At 37.3% G+C, this 16,950-nt stretch overlaps 2 long non-coding RNA genes across 3 annotated transcripts; one reads left to right on the top strand and one right to left on the bottom strand.

Annotated features, from left to right (window-relative positions):
- The first annotated feature begins 2,325 nt into the window (after positions 1-2,325).
- Positions 2,326-11,004, top strand: LOC136842806 (uncharacterized). Of its 2 annotated transcripts, XR_010854359.1 has the most exons (5): positions 2,326-2,481; positions 7,334-7,433; positions 9,602-9,838; positions 10,298-10,446; positions 10,547-11,004. It is a non-coding gene; the product is annotated as an uncharacterized lncRNA (long non-coding RNA). The 2 variants fall into 2 exon arrangements; XR_010854360.1 differs by lacking the exon at positions 10,298-10,446.
- A 16-nt stretch (positions 11,005-11,020) lies between these two features.
- LOC136842807 (uncharacterized) lies at positions 11,021-14,500 on the bottom strand. The gene is made up of 3 exons (XR_010854361.1): positions 13,961-14,500; positions 13,400-13,618; positions 11,021-11,182 (listed from the first exon to the last, which is right to left on the bottom strand). It is a non-coding gene; the product is annotated as an uncharacterized lncRNA (long non-coding RNA).
- Between the last annotated feature and the right edge of the window lie 2,450 nt (positions 14,501-16,950).

The raw sequence follows: 16,950 nt of genomic DNA, 5'->3' as shown, positions 1-16,950 counted from the left end.
GTGTGTAGGTAAAATTATCGACGTTTGAACTTGGTGGCCGTGTCTCTCTCGTGATTACCAACCTCCAACCTTTCTAGAGGCGAGACATAAATTCAAGAAAATACATCAGAGGCGAGTTACTATTTTCAAAAATGAAAAGTATTCTGTGAAAAGTGTTCCTCGAGTTTCAAGCTTCTCATAATGATTCATTATTTATACTATATCATTGCGATAGGCCTTGTTCAATTATGTACGAAAAGAACGTAACTTTCATGTACTGCCAATGTGAAGTCACTGGAATGCCTTATATTTATCAAGATTTCTATAAAAAAGCAAAACTATTGTTGTTTTAATGTATTTAATTCTGAACGCTATTTATTCTTAATGATACTCTGACTTTTAACAATTCTATGTTAATACTGACGCAAAATAAACAATAGTTTTTTCTTGGCTACGCTCTTACATTCTATGCGAGTTAGCTTTCTATTTTTTTAAACCTGCCCACAACGTTTCTTTAAAATAAGCGCTCACGAATCCAGGCAGGTATCCATTTTCGATAAATGGACGACGGTATGTTATTTTAGCTCTTTTCGATGGTTCTGGTACCAATGCTCATGATATAACTTAGGTTATTCTTTCAAAAATAACACTGCTCTGTTTTACAGGCGAATTTTGTGGCATTGTACTTCTAATTTTGATAGACCGTGAGACTATCGTCCATAATCATCCTTTCAACAAAATTGGGTGATTGCAGTCTATATGGGAGCTGGGAAACTGATCCATTTTGAACTATCTTTACATTCTTTCATATGTGCTTAGGATTTCTTATAATTGTTATTTTGTCAGGATTTCTAGTTCGTTGTGAGACGATAATCGGATCGCCATTCATATCACTCCATTGTTGATCCATGTCTGGAGAGCACTGATAGTTCAACGTTTCATTCATACGGTGAAATTCACATGTTACATGTGATGTACTGATTCATTCATTCTCATTCTTTGTATTATAGCTTGTCTTTAATTCTACTTGATTAGCCTTTCTGTTTACGTTAAATTGTCGACGCTTAAACTTGGTGGCCTTGTCTCTCTCATGATAGCCAACCTCCAACCTTTGTAGAGGCGAAGACAAATTCGAGAAAATACGTCAGAGATGAGTTACTATTTTCAAAAATCAGAATTATTATACCGAAAATATTTCTGAGTTTCAAGCTTCTCATAGTGATTTATTATTTATCTTGAAAAATTATTTTATACTATATCATTGTGGTAAGATTGGTTCAATTATGTACGTAAAAAACGCACCTTTCATGTACTGCCAATATGAAGTCACTGAAAGGCTTCATATTTTTCAAGATTTCTATCAAAATGCAGAATTATTGTTGTTTTAATGTATTGAATTATGTTAATAATATATCTTTAATGAGATTCTGACTTTTTTACAATTCTGTGTCAATATTGACGCTAATTAAACAATAGCTTTTTCATGGTGTACGCTGTTAAATTTATGTGAGTTAGCTTTCTATTTTCTAAATCTGTCCACAATGTTTCTTTAAACTAAGCGCTCAGGGATCCATTTTCGATAAATGGACGACGATATTATTTCAGCTCTTTTCGATGATTCTAGTACCGGTACCCAGGATATAACTCCAGGTTATTCTTTCAAGAATAATGCTGCTCTGTTTTGCAGAGGAATTTTGTGATCATTGTGCTTCAAATTTTGATAGACCTAAGCTTATGTCGTCCATAATAATTATCCTTTTAACATAATAATTGGCTGATTACAGTATATATGGGAGCTGGGAAACCGATCCAATTTAAACTGGCTCTACGTACATGCTTTCATATTTGCTTAGGATTTCTTATAATTGTTATTTTGTCAGGATTTCTAGTTTGCTGTGAGACGATATAAAGTGCAGTTCATATGAATATGGACGAAGTCAGCGCTACTGAAATAAGACAGTATGTTGCCTTTCGGTTTGCTTTGTAAAATTTAAAGTAATATGTCATATCGAAGCGGAAACACAAGTTTAAGCAGATTAAAATGTCAGGTAAATGTATCCGTTGTTACCTTTCGAAATGCCTTCGAAATTCAAGAGTTGGGCTACATTTAACTTTCATTCCTAACTCTTAATCAGTTTAATGTATCTATTTTTTCTTATTCTGTCACTAATTGTGCAATACATCCAAACCAATATCTGTCGTAGGCGTTTTCTTAGCTATTTGTCTTTTTTTTTTATTCTTAGTTACTTACCAACAGATGTCACTGTACTTTTAGTGAAATAATGCTAACGGAAAACGGAATTGTATTCCTAAAGCTTCCTTGTTTGCATTATAGACCAAATGGGAATAGTTTTCCCATTCTCTGCTGGAATGCTGCTGTGGAGGGTTGGTGAAGGAGAGTTCGGGACAGATTTTCTTGCAGCCGGTTTTACCGTTTTGTTCGTTGGAAGTGGTAATTGGTAAAGTGCGTGGAGGTTTTAGCCCTTCTGCTGTGGACGTAAGGTAAATGTCATAACGTAGTTTTTCGTTAGATGGGAACAGCGATAATTGGGAGTGTGATAGTGTTGAAGTAATTTCGTAGTCGGGGTAGCAACAGGGAGTGTCTATTTTTGGTTGTGTAAAGAAAATGGTGATATGCCGGACATTCGTGTTTTGTGACTTGGGTGACTTCTGGACAAGTGTGATTGGCGCGAGTTTTACTGCGTAGTAAAGTTTTATGGTTAAATTTTTTTTCCAAGCGTGTTCGTAGTGATCGAGTTCGTGACAGTGATACATCCATGAGGTGGTGATTAAAAATCAGGCATGCCAACTTGGACGTGGGTGGAAAGGAGTAAGATGGTCACGAGTATCCTAACTTCGGTAATTACCGACCAGAGTTACAGGTGGTTTTTCAGGTGAAGTTTGGTTGTCGGGGCCCAGGGGGACGGCCTCAAGGATATTCGAGTTTCCCTGGTAACCAAGTAATTGTGACAGACATCGTCGCCCGTGTAGCTCCCCGTCAGATAGTTTATATGCCATCAAAATGTGGCCACCAAATACAACTTCGGCTGCAGTTTTGAACAGAGAAAATTAGTTACTGTATACCGACATACGGCCAGATTACGTTACTTGGTAATGGGAGTTGGTAACTAAATTTGAAAATACTTTAATTAAATTAGTATACTCAGTAAAAATGAATGAGATGCACACATGCATGTGTAATATGTATATAGTATACAAATGTATGCAGATTATTTTATTTGATTATAAACTTCGATAAGTGGAGGTTTTAAGTGGACGACTTAGAACTCGCTTTCAATAGTGTAAATCTTATACATAAAACACGAGTAATTCTAAATATTTTTCTATTGACAATAGCAAGTGCTTCATCGGCATTGGCCCCTGTAATACCAGACTTCTTTTTTTATACCGCCATGTACACATCATACGTAGTAATACTTGAATCTCACGCGCTGTTCGTTTGCTCCTCACGTCAGTCAAGGTCGATTAGGATTCCAGTGATATGGGTGGGTGGTTGGGGCGAGGGGACGGGCGTCTCTTCCTAAATATAATTTGGGGGGAAGGACCCCATGAATCACATTCCCGAATAGTTTAGCGACCACCTCCAGAACTTCTTCCTATAGGTACTTGGGTATATGGGCATTCCAGGAATGTTAAATCCAACGCTCGAAGGCAAGATTCGTTCAACATAGTGTCGAAAATGGATAATACTCCATTTGGTCTGGTTCTAGAGCAGTCCCATATTCCAGCTTGCTCAGTTTAACTCTTAGAAGGTAATTTGGGATAAACGAGGTATTTCAGTTTTCATCTTTTGTGGAATTTTTGGTGTAGTCTAGTACATTTATATCCATGACTTTTTCCCCTTCTTTAGACATATTTTTAATGCACATAGGCCTATTAAACCTTATGTAACACATCCTAGAGCTTCTTGCCCCACTTCAAGCCCGGTCCTGGTCGCTTCAGCCGTAAGTCATTTAGGCAGTAACATCCAAAACAACGTAAGACGGTATGTTGATGGTATTTACCGCCATGATTTTATGGTTTACGTACATCCTCAAGGGGCAGGTACTAAACACGGCGCCCATTTTGCAGTTAAACGTGCTTGCGGCCTAAATGACTTAAGGCCGAAACGACCCGAACTCTTTAACCCGAACTGAGGACAGCGTAAGCCCAGCCGGGAGGCAAGACTTCCCTCAACTTAACCAGTTTCACTTTGTTTGATTTTATGTACAGCCCTCCACAGGGATAATTCCCTCTCTGGCGGGCCCCTGTACATTTTCAAAATAAGGTGCTTCTTATATTTTATAATTGTCTTTGTGTTTTCTCGTCAGTATTGTAGCTCCTGCAGGATAGGAGAGTCTTTAGTTTTTTTTTTAATTTACCTTATTAAATTGCATAGAAGATTATTAGTCAAAGCCAAGATCCGTATTATTTTTCACCTTTGACACATTATTTATATACTGTGCACTTACTGCCATCTTATGTTTTATGTTTAGTATCACTGACCTTTCTTTACACAATTTTTACACTTGATGTTGCTAGCACATTCATTTGATTTGGGATTTTCACCACATCTAGGGCAAGCTTGGTCATTTCTACAATTTGTTGCGCTGTGACCAAATTCCTGACATTTATAGCATTGATAGGGCGTGTAACAGTCGGATACTTTGCAACGGTTATTCAGTGTACACAATTTGTCACCTCTGTCATGGATAGCCTTTCGTGTTTGTGGTGTGCATTTGATGATAGTGTTTATATTTATCTTTGGCTATCATTTCCTTTGCAATTTAAAGTGTGAAACCAAAAGTCTTGAAATGGCTGTTGATAAAGATCTCAAACGCACTTACCAAGTGTCATTTGGGCAGAAGAACTGTAGACTTACTCAGAATATACTGACGCAGTTTTTAAGCTTTCTTGAAAATGAGATTGTGTAAAGTTTTCAAAGAAAGCTGGCAGAGGAAAAGCTTGGTTATAGAAAGTTTTCACTCAGAAATTTACTTTTTTATTGATAAGGACCATTCAACTGCTTAACTGGGATGTGTAGAGTTTTTGTTGAAATTAACTTCTGGCCTCTTCAGTTTTCTAGATAGAGCAGTTTAATGATTTTATATAAAGTAAGCCTTGAGGTATGATTTGCTCAACTTCCTCTCGCTAGGAAATTTAGCCTACATTGGAAAATGGCCCTCCACTTTTGCAAGGACTAAATCGGTTAAGCATCAGTTTTTTGAGAGCTCTCCCTTCAAGTAATAGGAGTTAGGATGGTTAGGATGCCTTTTTTTTTTTTTGGTTACTGTTAACCTAGTACATTTGAAATTGTGTAAATTGAGCTTTTGCTAAAGGTATTTTTAGAGTTTTTCACCCATCCTATTAAAATATTCTGGTTACTTGAATAAATTCTTAAGGTTATAATTGTAAGCTATCTTTTTCTGGGAGGATACTCTACTAAGGTCACAGCAATAATTCCTAGGCAAAATATGGATGAGCTTTTTTGCTCAGCTGCTTTATATGAATCAAAATCGTGCTTATTTGTTAGGGTTTTTCATGTGCCAAAGCCTGTCTGGAATTCATTAGGCCGCTTAATAGAAGGCCTGATAGTTAATGGTTTTGTTTGCATATTACTGAGGTGAATGAGGAGGTAACTCATTCATTTTTGTATTTGTTTAATTTAATGATATTCAGGGTTACCGTGAGGCTATCAAATGCGTTACTTAGATATTTGGTCAAATTCACCTGAGTAATCTTCGTGAGCACTAAAGCAGGTCACTGCACTAACAGATGTGATACTTATGTTATTGAAAGCTAAGTAGAACTAGAGAATAATGAAGGGAAGGTTTCAAGTATTCCCTGTGAATTATGAAGAGGTTCGAAACAGGTAAAACATGCCGTATTACATAACTGTAAAGACGTCAAGGAATGAGATACGTAAATGCAGACAAGTTGAGCCCAGTCCTAGGTCGACAATAAAGTGTTGTGAAAATGAAAATTGGATGCGTTAAAATGCAAAATCGGCTGGTTACCTTTTTGCTTAAAAACGGAGGTTAAACATGACTGTACATTTGAAAATCGTTGCTGTCAGATTTGGCGAGTTTTAATTCAGAATGCTAAAGTATGTTGAGTCGGAATTGAAATCTTAAACTATCTCTTTACTCGTTGCTTTCAAAGTCGAGTATAGCCATTAACTTTTTTTTGTAGCTTTAGGATGAATACAGAGTTAAATAGAAAGTGAGATTCTGAAACCAGTAATTTTTTTCTTACTGGTTTTGGTTAACCAGTGGTTTTTTTTTACGGTTCCACTTAACTCCACTCCCGTGCTATGGTGTAAGAAAATCTATGCAGAGTTACTCTGTTGGCAAAAAAACAATTTTTTTGGCCAAGTTACGAAGTAGGGTAAATATTAACCTGGATGAAAAAGTTACTTTTCTCACTTGAAATGTGATAAAATCATTTTTTTCCAGAATATTTCCCCGAGACAAAGTCATTGAGGTTATTACTCTATTTTATTTAAATGTCTTTTTAGCAGGTAAAGTGATATGTTAATGATTACATAAATTTTCTCATGGATTGCAAGAACGAAAGTTTGTACACAGGGAACTTTGGAACTTTGGAAATGTTAGGGGGGTTAGTGCCGTCACTGCACCTCATGAGGGGCGCTGTAGGCATCACGTTTAAGGTTCTTTGCATCGTTCCTTCGGCCCCTAACTGCAACCCCTTTCATTCCTTTTACTGTACCTCTGTTCATATTCTCTTTCTTCCATCTTACTCTACACCCCCCTCCTAACAATTTTCATAGTGCAACTGCTTTGAGGTTTTCCTCCTGTTACACTTCTAAATCCTCCGACTATCAGTTTCCCTTTCAGCGCTGAATGACCTCACAGGTCCCAGGGCTTGGCCTTTGGCCAAACGCCTATAATCCTTCCTTCCTTCCACAAAACATTCATATTAATATTTCAACTGTGAAAGTTTGACGGATAGCTTTTTATGATTTATTTTTTACTCAAACTAGAGCTTAAATAAAAAAGATGGGGATGGTGGGAAGTACAATCCGGTATTTCGTAGAAATCTGGTCTATGAGTGAAAGTAGTCTAAATAGGCCTGTAGGTGATAGGTAATTGCTGAAATAACTGGGATCTAATTGGGATAATGTTTAGTGTGTAGTCTTTTTCTAAAGGGATCATAATGGGAGTAATGCACACAGGAACACAAGTACGGGAAATAAAGTAAACGGGAATCCAATGCTGGAGTTGATTTTGACTTCTTGAATGTTTTGTGCCAGTTGTAGGAAGTGAAATGAGAGATTTTCCAACGGTTTTAATTTCTGAACTTTTTTGAGGGCTAAGCTCTTTCTCTTTTGCAGGTAGAGACGTCAATAAAGAAAAACGATCTCCCGTCAATAAATTAATGAAATTCAAAATTTAAATTACGTGGAACAACGCATGCAGTGCTTGGACTGTAAGGTGAGTAAACTAACTAGACCGATGTGAAATTTTTTTTTTATATATATAAGTGAATTGAGAATTGTAAAAGTTTTGCTTCGGTTTCAAGTTACTCTGAAAAATTCACTTGCTACCTAAGCCGAGTAAGAGTGACTTTTTTTTCACTTGCAAATTTGGTTGAAAACTGGTATTTATAGTCCTGTTTACTGAACCAGTTTGACACTCAGGCACTCCGTTAGTCCCGTGAGAATTTATTAACTGGGAAGTGGATGGCTGATATGTTCAGCTTCTTGCATTGTATGGTGTTTCTGAAACTTTGCCTGAGGCTTAAAAGTCTGAAATAGACTGCAGATATCATAATGAAACCTGAGAGGAGCTAGAAAAAGGTGATTTGATCAGGTAGCAGACTGAAGGTTTATTAGGCGCAGCTTAACAGGTTCGTGGAAATCGCACTAAAATCAGAGTTTATTTTTGACAGTCTTGAACCTAATTAGGGTTGCTTCACGTTCTTTTATGTACACACTTTTCAGGCTGCGTTGACCTTGGAATATATAGTGCCAAGGTTTACTCAAGCATCTTTCTGCTTGCTGATTATAGGATTGCTTCGTAATATCAATTAATCTATAGTCCTAGTCCTAGAGACACGGGTTTTCCACGATTTTTCAAAATATTGCTCTCCAAAGACTTGCCCTATTAGGCAACACATTCTCTTCCAAGGGAAGGAGCAATATCCTGCTCCAAAAGTTGTATGTAGACTTCAGTTACTTAGGGGTAGTGTTCGGAAGACTGTTTGGAAGTTTTATTTTCAAGTGGATCCATAAGCTTGCAGATTGATGCAGATTTTAAATATAGTATCGTCATCGAAGCATACCATTACACCTGAAAGTATCCACCTTTGTTCAGTATGTTTTGTCCTATCCTTGATGTCGAATTTAAGGCACATGGCAAATGAAACTCGAAATTGAGGTTTTATAGCACCCTTTGCGTTGCTCAGCCTTGTATCAGGAAGGAAGGAAGTAATCAAGAATTTAGGCCAAAGGCCAAACGCCGGGACCTATGAGGTCATTCAGCGCTGAAAGGGAAACTGACTGTAAGAAGGTTTGAAAGGTGTAACAGGAGGAAAACCTCGCAGTTGCGCAATGAAACAATTGTTAGAGAGGGTGGACAATCAGACGGAAGAAAGAATATGAACGGAGTTTCAATAAAAGCAATGAAAGAGGATGCAGCTAGGGGCCAGGGGGACGCTGCACAGAACCTTAAGTAATGCCTACAGTGCACCACGTGAGGTGCACTGACGGCACTACCTCCCTACGAGGAACCTTGTAGCAGACGGCTAAGACCGCCCTTGTTCCCCAGGACAGTGTTTTTGTACCTTGATTGCTCTTAGTTATAACTGTTAGCATGCCGCCTTAGTTTCAAAATGGAAGTAGCTGGGCGGTTTTGATAGTATTTTGATTAGTTTTACACTAGATAGGTAACTAAATGATTACCTAACTACTGTACGTGCCGTTCTTTCGATATTGCATCTTCATCCTTGATTCTGTCACTGAAACAGAGGTTTTATCTTGAGGCTCTTGAATTACATGGCAACATATGGCTTTTGAGGTGTTCAACCTGCTGATTAGACTGTATAAAAGTTTGGTATTGCACATTTTCCGCTCTTTGGAGGAAATGGGTCTATATCGAGTGTTTCACGTTTTTGTCTACTCGAAGCCTTCCAAATGGATTTTTGCAGGGGTATGGAACAAACTTTTTTCCACTTAATATTTTAGAAACTGGTACATTTATTCGGGGATTTATTTCCTTTGTATTGAAAAAGTAAGAGCAACGCAATACCTCACTGCTGGTGTATTGATACTGCAGCAACATTTTTCAGCTTTTTCAATTTTTTTTTTAATGGGTCTGTAGTCAGTTCCTGGCTTAAATTCTTCGTGAAACCTGTTTTCCCCTTTTTTGTTTCACTAGCTATTTTTATTTCAGCGTTGACCCATGGTCTTATTAATTTTAACTCGTACAATGATTAGACGGTATACATTTTGGGCAGCATGTCAGGCTTTGCTTTCCGTTACTGGTTTCACAGTCGTCAAATGAATTGTTAGTCTGTATGTATGCATAGAATTATTTTCCTATTATGAGGTTTGTTTCAAGTTCAGTTTGTTTTTAACTACAGTACCACCACCTTTTTACAGGAGGGGTTTTCAAGGTTCTGTATTAACCGGATGTGACCAGCTGCAAACGTTCATAGTACAACTTCCTGTAGCAGTCTCGAAGAAGCAGTTAAGACGGACCAACGAATAATGTAGGCTTTTGAGTGCATTGCATTCAGCACTGCAACACTGTCGCAAGTGCTGTAATTCAGCTTCTGTGTTGCAAGTGACTGACTTTTAACTGAACCTTAGGTACTAGAAATTGGAGCAGCTTAAATGGTAAGTATCTGTGTTTTTCATTGCTGAATATTCCCTTCCAATAAGGAGTGACAACCAATTTGCAACCAAAGGTGGTTGTACGAAATTGTGATTTTTAAATTTTGTTGTACACCCGTGTTATACTTTGATGGAAAAGTAAGGAATTTTTCAAGGTTTATTAGGTATTGACGAGAAGTAAAATGTACTGACTTTTGATCATGGCTCTAATAGACTAGCAAGGACGATAATTGAGTATTCATTATCAGGTTCATTGAAGTTTTTAATCAATGTTGGTTTACATTTGACACTGCTTATTGTAAAATTAGTGGCTTAGCTAGAGAGTAGGTAATAATTATAAAGTTAAAATAATCACCATGATAGATAACATGTGACAGTAGCACATACTTTATTTCATTGAAGATTTTTGTTCATTTGAAGCATTAAAACTCATAAATTAGCTGAAGGGAGATTTTTTTTCAGGTTAGCACATATAAGCAGACCAGCTACGTTGTTGGGAAGCAGTTTTACGAGACTTTATGGGCATTAAAGTAAAACCAGTGATCATTCGGAATGCAGATTATTGCAGAATCTTAAATGTTTTTGCACAAGGACCAAGCAAGACCGCAGTAGTATGTTAAAATTTTGTAAGATTCTTTCACTTGACAATTTGCGCTTCCATAATACTGGTGCATTCCAGGATAAGATTTACAACTGAATTTTCTCTTTCAGCTTGCTTGTTGAAAGTAAAGACGAAACGGAACGACTTAGGCGAGCTGAGAGAACGAGAGGAGGCGTGAAAGTTAAGAAGAAATGACTCAACTTAGGCGAGCAGAAAGAACGAGTAATGTGAAAGTAAAGGAGAAAAGATTCGACGTAGAAGAGCAGATGGAATGAGAGGCGGCGTGAAATTTACGAGGAAAAGATTAAATTTTGTCGAGCAGAGCGAATGGGAAGAGGCGTGTAAACATCGAAGAATGTTCATTAATCAGAGAGCAGGCGAGAAAGCTGTGAAGAAACGATTCTACTTTGGCGAGCAGAGTGGCCAACTAGTGAAAGATTACCGGAAATAGCGGAACGGTTTGGAAAAACGTAGGGTAACCCTAGTACATATAATAAAACAAATACTATCAGGGAGGGAATGTTTATTGAAAAATGTACGCACCCTTAAAATTAAAATTTTCACAAACTTCTCCGGTTTCATTAATACCACAAGGGTATTTGAAGACTTAGACAGAATTTTCTTGTTTATTAATACCACCATCAGGGTATTTTAAGACTTGTCCATGAAAAACTCACTTAACACTCAGCCTCACTTTCTCTCTTCATTCATTTCCTTGGAATTTCAACCCTCCTCCGGGTGACAACCTGTAAAGAAAACTCACATGAATATTTAGATCACCAGAAACGCTATCGATTCTGAACGACAAATTCTAGGTCACAAAAGGTTGTCGATTCTTAATGAATTTTTCAAAATTTATTCACCAATACTATCAAAAAGAGTTGATAACTCTTGAAACTAAACGCAGGCTAAAAGTAGATTACTTTTAGCCTGCGTTTAGTTTTAAATTTAAAAGTTTATGCACACTTCCCGAATCAGTTTTTTTTTTTTTTTGCATCCTCTTGCATCCTCCCCCCCTCTCTCCATTACAGTAACATAGCCGAAAAGTTTAGCATCAAATTGGTAATTTGACATTCAAAATCCCTTCGTCTCACAAGGCAGGGACCCTTAATTCTGTAATCTATTCAACTGAACACACATGATCTTGCACCAACAAGTGGTATCATTCTGTAATCTATTCAACTGAACACACATGATCTTGCACCAACAAGTGGTATTATCATTAGGAGAAACTATCAAATGTAGACGAAATTCCCCTTTCGTTAACTCCAACAAATCTAGCTATCATGTCTCCTGCTATCGAACAAATCTAGCTATCCTGCCTCCTGCTATCGTTCATTATTGTGATACGACTGGGTAAATAAGAATCAAAACTTAAAAAAAACCACCAAAATTCTCTAGTCACTTAACATAATTCATTCTTTCTCACCTAAAGCCGTACAAAGAAACTTCGATCTTGCCTACCGTCATAGAAAGGTTAAACTTGTTTTTCAAAACAATCATTGGGCTCTGAATAAGCTTTGAGTAAACCCAGTTAATAAAAATTAATTGGCCCGGGTTAAACTTTCACATACCGATTATATTAGCCAATATCCTATGAAAATTTACACTATATTACAAGAAAGGAATGAACACAATCTAACCAATGATGCAACGGCCCTTGACAAAGCTCGAATGCTGAAATTTAGTCTACAAGAAAAGCACTGGGGCACTCTCGGCCATCTCGCCTTCAAGACAGCAAAGAAAGGTGCTATTAGTGGTTGGACAGAGATATATCGAGACAATATAAAAAAAATACATGGATCTTTAAGCGAAATTGGGTAAAAAAAAAAAAAAAGCCACAATGGCCCTAAAATGTAATGGTTTTCAGTTCGGCCAGCAAGATGGAAAAAAGTGAGTAAAAGTTAATCTTAAAAAACGGAGAAGCTGTGAGCCAAAGGAGTGCTGAAAACACCCTTAATATTGTTTTCAAAGCAACTGTTACTGCCACATACTTGGCACAGTTCCTACCATTGTTTTAAGGTTAATCTGTTAGTATTCACATACTTGAGTACAGTTCCTAAAGTGAATCTTAAGTGATTAGTACTCTCATCAAAGTAAGCAGGTAAAAGTGAATCTTATGAGTAAGTAAGCAGGTAAAAGTGAATCTAAAAGTGGCAGTACTCTCATCAGTGAGTAAGCAGGTAAAAGTGAATCTAAAAGTGGCAGTACTCTCATCAGTGAGTAAGCAGGTAAAAGTTAATCTAAAAAACGGAGCAACTAGGGGACACAGGAATGCTGAAAACACCCTGTTACTGCCACATACTTGGCTCAGTTCCAACCACATATTAAGATCAATCTAAAAGGGGCAGTATTCTCATCAGCCTACATGAAAGCAACCTAAATTCCTATTAAATTTTCCAAATATTTAGCAAATATAGTTTTTTTCTTAAATAGCTTAATGCCCAAACACTACTAAGCATTATTTTTACAAACCTACTCCCCATTACAAAAAGCCAAAGATACCAGTAAAAATTGTACAAGCAGAAACAAGAAGTTTGATTTAGAGCTAAACTCAAGCTACCTTCTATAACACTTTCAAGCCAGCATATTTCATTTAACTATCTGTAACCAAGTAAGGTTTAGAAAGCCAGCATATTTCATTTAACTATCTGTAACCAAGTAAGGTTTGACTATCTTCTAAGAAAAAAATTCTAGACCAAAAACCTTAAGTGTGCCTCTTATGTTGCTAACAATGTTTACTCGGCAGTGCTTTCCACTTTTCTGAAACTGCATCACATTAATGTGTGACCATGACTGAAGACCTTCCCTGTTAACTTCCCAGCTTTTAGAATATTTTTTTTAACCAACTATTCTAGGAAGACAGGACCTATACCAAATTATCAGCTTAAACTTTACAGGGGCTAGTTGTTAAAATTTACATAAATACCAAGTACTCAAAAACAACTGTACCCCTTAATTACCTGCTACTTTTCAAAGTAGAAAAATTCTTGATCACCTTTCTTGTCAATTAGCCAAGTTAAAACTTCAGTGTATTTCATTTCGGATCTTTTCATTATTCGTTTTCTTAAATCCTTCATTTAAACTTCCAACTTTCATAGCACCTTCCACTGTATACTTGGATCACCTATACCATCACTTATGAAGTCTTTATATCAAACCAGGCAGAATCACGTGACAATCTGGAAAAAATAAATTCTTTAATACTCCATATGTACTTTAAGTTGTGTGTCAGTTATGTAAGTCATGTTAAAATATATTTAAAAGTCTTATCTTATAACATCCAACTGCAGTGAGAAAATAAGTTTAAGCCTATAAACTTAAAAAATGTCGAAGGCAATACAGTACTCTGAAATATACCAATGGTAATTTGAAACCAATATTTTGGAGAATGAAAATATCTTATTTACTGTACTCCACTGAAAATAAAAAAAAAATCTTACAATAACTATCAGAATCAAAATTTATTCCCTAACTAATAATAAGACACCTGCAACTTTAAGATCAAGCTGTCTCTCACTTACTTCAAGTGCATGGGCTGGAAGCTGACCAATGCTGCCACTAAAGTGCAAAAAGGCGGAGGCCCCGTGCAGATCAAGCTTCTCCAGAAATAACAGGGGACTGAGTTCAACCTGCAAAAGCAGAGCTGTCGTTCCTGTCACAGCAAAAACTGTACTGAAGCCTTTGAGTTGCCTGACGCAGAAATCTGACATTTGCTGCTGCCCTATCTGTCAGCATGCCTGGGTCTTTTTGCCTGCTGCTTGGACATGAGCTCTGACTTCTCCCGGTGTATCATGATGATCCCACATGCAAGGCAGTGGTAGTATTCAAAAGCAGCTGCATCCTCCAAGATGCCAGAACTAGCCATCCCCAAGGTATACAGCAAGCATATACCTTGTGGGTGGGCCCAAACTGACATCAGGGTGAACACCAACTTACACCTATGGACTGTCACCAATCCAAGGCACTGGGATTTTAACTGGTAGGCAAGTCTTGTTGCACGAAAAGCTGATGGACAGGAACATGGAATCACCCCTTCTGACGAAATCCAATGCACACTACCTGTAAAACTGCATGAAATTTTTGTTTTATCATAAAGTAAAAAATTTCCTTGTTGGTTTTTTGATGAAAAACATCAGGTTACTGATGTTTACCTATGACACAAGCTACTTATGCAAGGTCATTTCCAGGCAATCAAACACCTCATGGTTATTCTACATGCAAGAAGTGTTCACTGTTGACCATGAGAATTACCATTCCAGGCCATCAGTTGTCAACTGCTGCTACCGCGTATGTGTGCAGTGTTTATTGTCAGCCTATAAAATCAGCTAGTATTCTAATTTTGGGCTTATCCAGGCCATAATTATGGCATGATGAAAGCAGGCTGACCTAGCTTGCGATTCACTCTGGAATTAAGACCGTGAACAGAACATTTTAGTTTTGTCCTAATTGTGAAGTTAACCACAATAAATTTGCTACTCCCACTAGAAATTGTTTAATTAAACTATATAAACGTATGTTTTGCTGTGGCAAAACTACATGTGATTTTTATGGTGATAAAGTTTGCAGTAGATTATACATGCCAGGCCTGAAGGGTAGGTGGTCTGAAAAAGCTCAACTAAGTTGGGACAAGGTTCTTTAAGTACGTGTTTAACATGGGTCAACTTACTAGGAAAAAGTTCCCGAAATTCTGCGTCGAATTAGACGGTTAATTGTTTGTACAGGTTCTTCCAGGTTGTGCTGTTGCAGCACTGAAACTAACTGCAGCCTCATAACTAAATAGGTTAAGCTATTTTATGCACAATATTGTAATAACTAGGCTAAGCTAGGAATACAGCACACCCTGTTCAGACCGTTTAAGCTGTTCAAGTCTTACCATTAGTGAAAACTGCAGTACAGTTACACATTATTTCCACGAGTCACTGACCAAAAATTTGCCAAAATCCACAAACGGCATATTAGTAGCCAACATAGAGCAGATCAAATACATTCAACATTAATACATCCTAACCTTAACTGAAGGCATTATTCCAACCCAACAACAGCTCCTTACCCCACCCTACCAGTGTAATATGGCATTAATAGTTTTTCATATCCCTAGCTTGGCTTATGCAGTGAGATATGCATAAAGAGAGCTTACATATTCTTCTATGACGTCGCAGTTGACATGAGGAAGATATAGAGTAGCACCTGCCTCTGAACGTATAAAACCTTTTATTCTTGGATTTCTTCTTTTGGAGAAAAGCTCAATATTTGTTGAAGATTTCTTGTCAATTGCATTTTGAAATACTGTATCACTTTCTGTCCTGCCAGGAATACTATTTTGAGTAGAAGCCCCAATCTATGGGTCCACTAAACTCTGCAAATAGTTGGGCATTGGAACCACAGAAATTTATAATTACTATCTGAAACATCTGAACACCAACACTCCCTTAACTTCCTTTCTTTTGTTATTCAGTATGCACTGAGTTCACATTTTCCAAACTTGGCCTAGTCAACTTTCAGTTTCCTGGGCCACCAATCTGAGTGCTGCTGATCTATGGTAAAACAAAACTTCCAAGTAAAATCAGTACCAATAATTAACTGTAGGATTCCACAGACAGACACCACCCTACTTAAGAACATTCAACTTACATTCAGAGATACAAACAAATGGAATTGCAAATTAAAATTGTGTTCAGAGCGCTCCCTTTGCCACCCTAGGTTAAAATTTTGTTCAGCGTGCTTATTCTGTACATACAATACTGTATGTGCAATGTTATGTGTTTCAGGATGAAAAAACGCACAGTACTGTATTGATTTTATATCATACTGTACTTAAATAGGCATGAAGAGTACAGTAACCAACTTACAAACAATTCAACGTACAAACAGCCATCTGGAACGTAACTCGTTTGCAAGTAGGGTGGAGTCTGTATTAGGAAGCTCCCGAGTAATTTTACCTATTGCAAATTTACCTATAAACTAAAAAATGCTGTACCAACATAATCTTGTATCAACTTAATTGAGCTGTTTCATACTACATGCCCTTCAAGGAAGAGTGGTAGGCTATGGCAAAATTTATACCATATGAATTAAGTGTTATTTTCTCATAGTAAAACCAGTTTTCGTTAACCAAATTGACAGGGGAGACATTTCACGTTTAAAACTTTGTGCAATGTTAAACTTGAGAAACGAACATCAGTCAGAAACGCTAAATTTTAACACTATCATTTTCACAGTCGCAGCTCTGTTGGCAACCATGATTCAAAAGAGCAAATTAAGTTATTTCGATGCTTTTACCAAGTTGTGCATGGTGAGTTTTTTGATTGGCAGGATATGCCTAAGATTAGAACCGAGATTTTCATTGGCTAACACTGAACACTGCATGCAATGAGCAATAGCCATAAGATGGTTGGTGGCCTGGAAAGTACCTCATAGGGACAGCCCTTGTCACAAGTAAACAAACCCAATAACATGGTTTTCCCCCATAAACCCAAAATTCCCATCAAGGGACTATACTTAATTTCAAAGT

This window comes from Macrobrachium rosenbergii, chromosome 10 (assembly GCF_040412425.1).
Source record: "Macrobrachium rosenbergii isolate ZJJX-2024 chromosome 10, ASM4041242v1, whole genome shotgun sequence".
Taxonomy (NCBI): domain Eukaryota; kingdom Metazoa; phylum Arthropoda; class Malacostraca; order Decapoda; family Palaemonidae; genus Macrobrachium; species Macrobrachium rosenbergii.
This window is presented reverse-complemented; position numbering and strand designations above follow the sequence as displayed.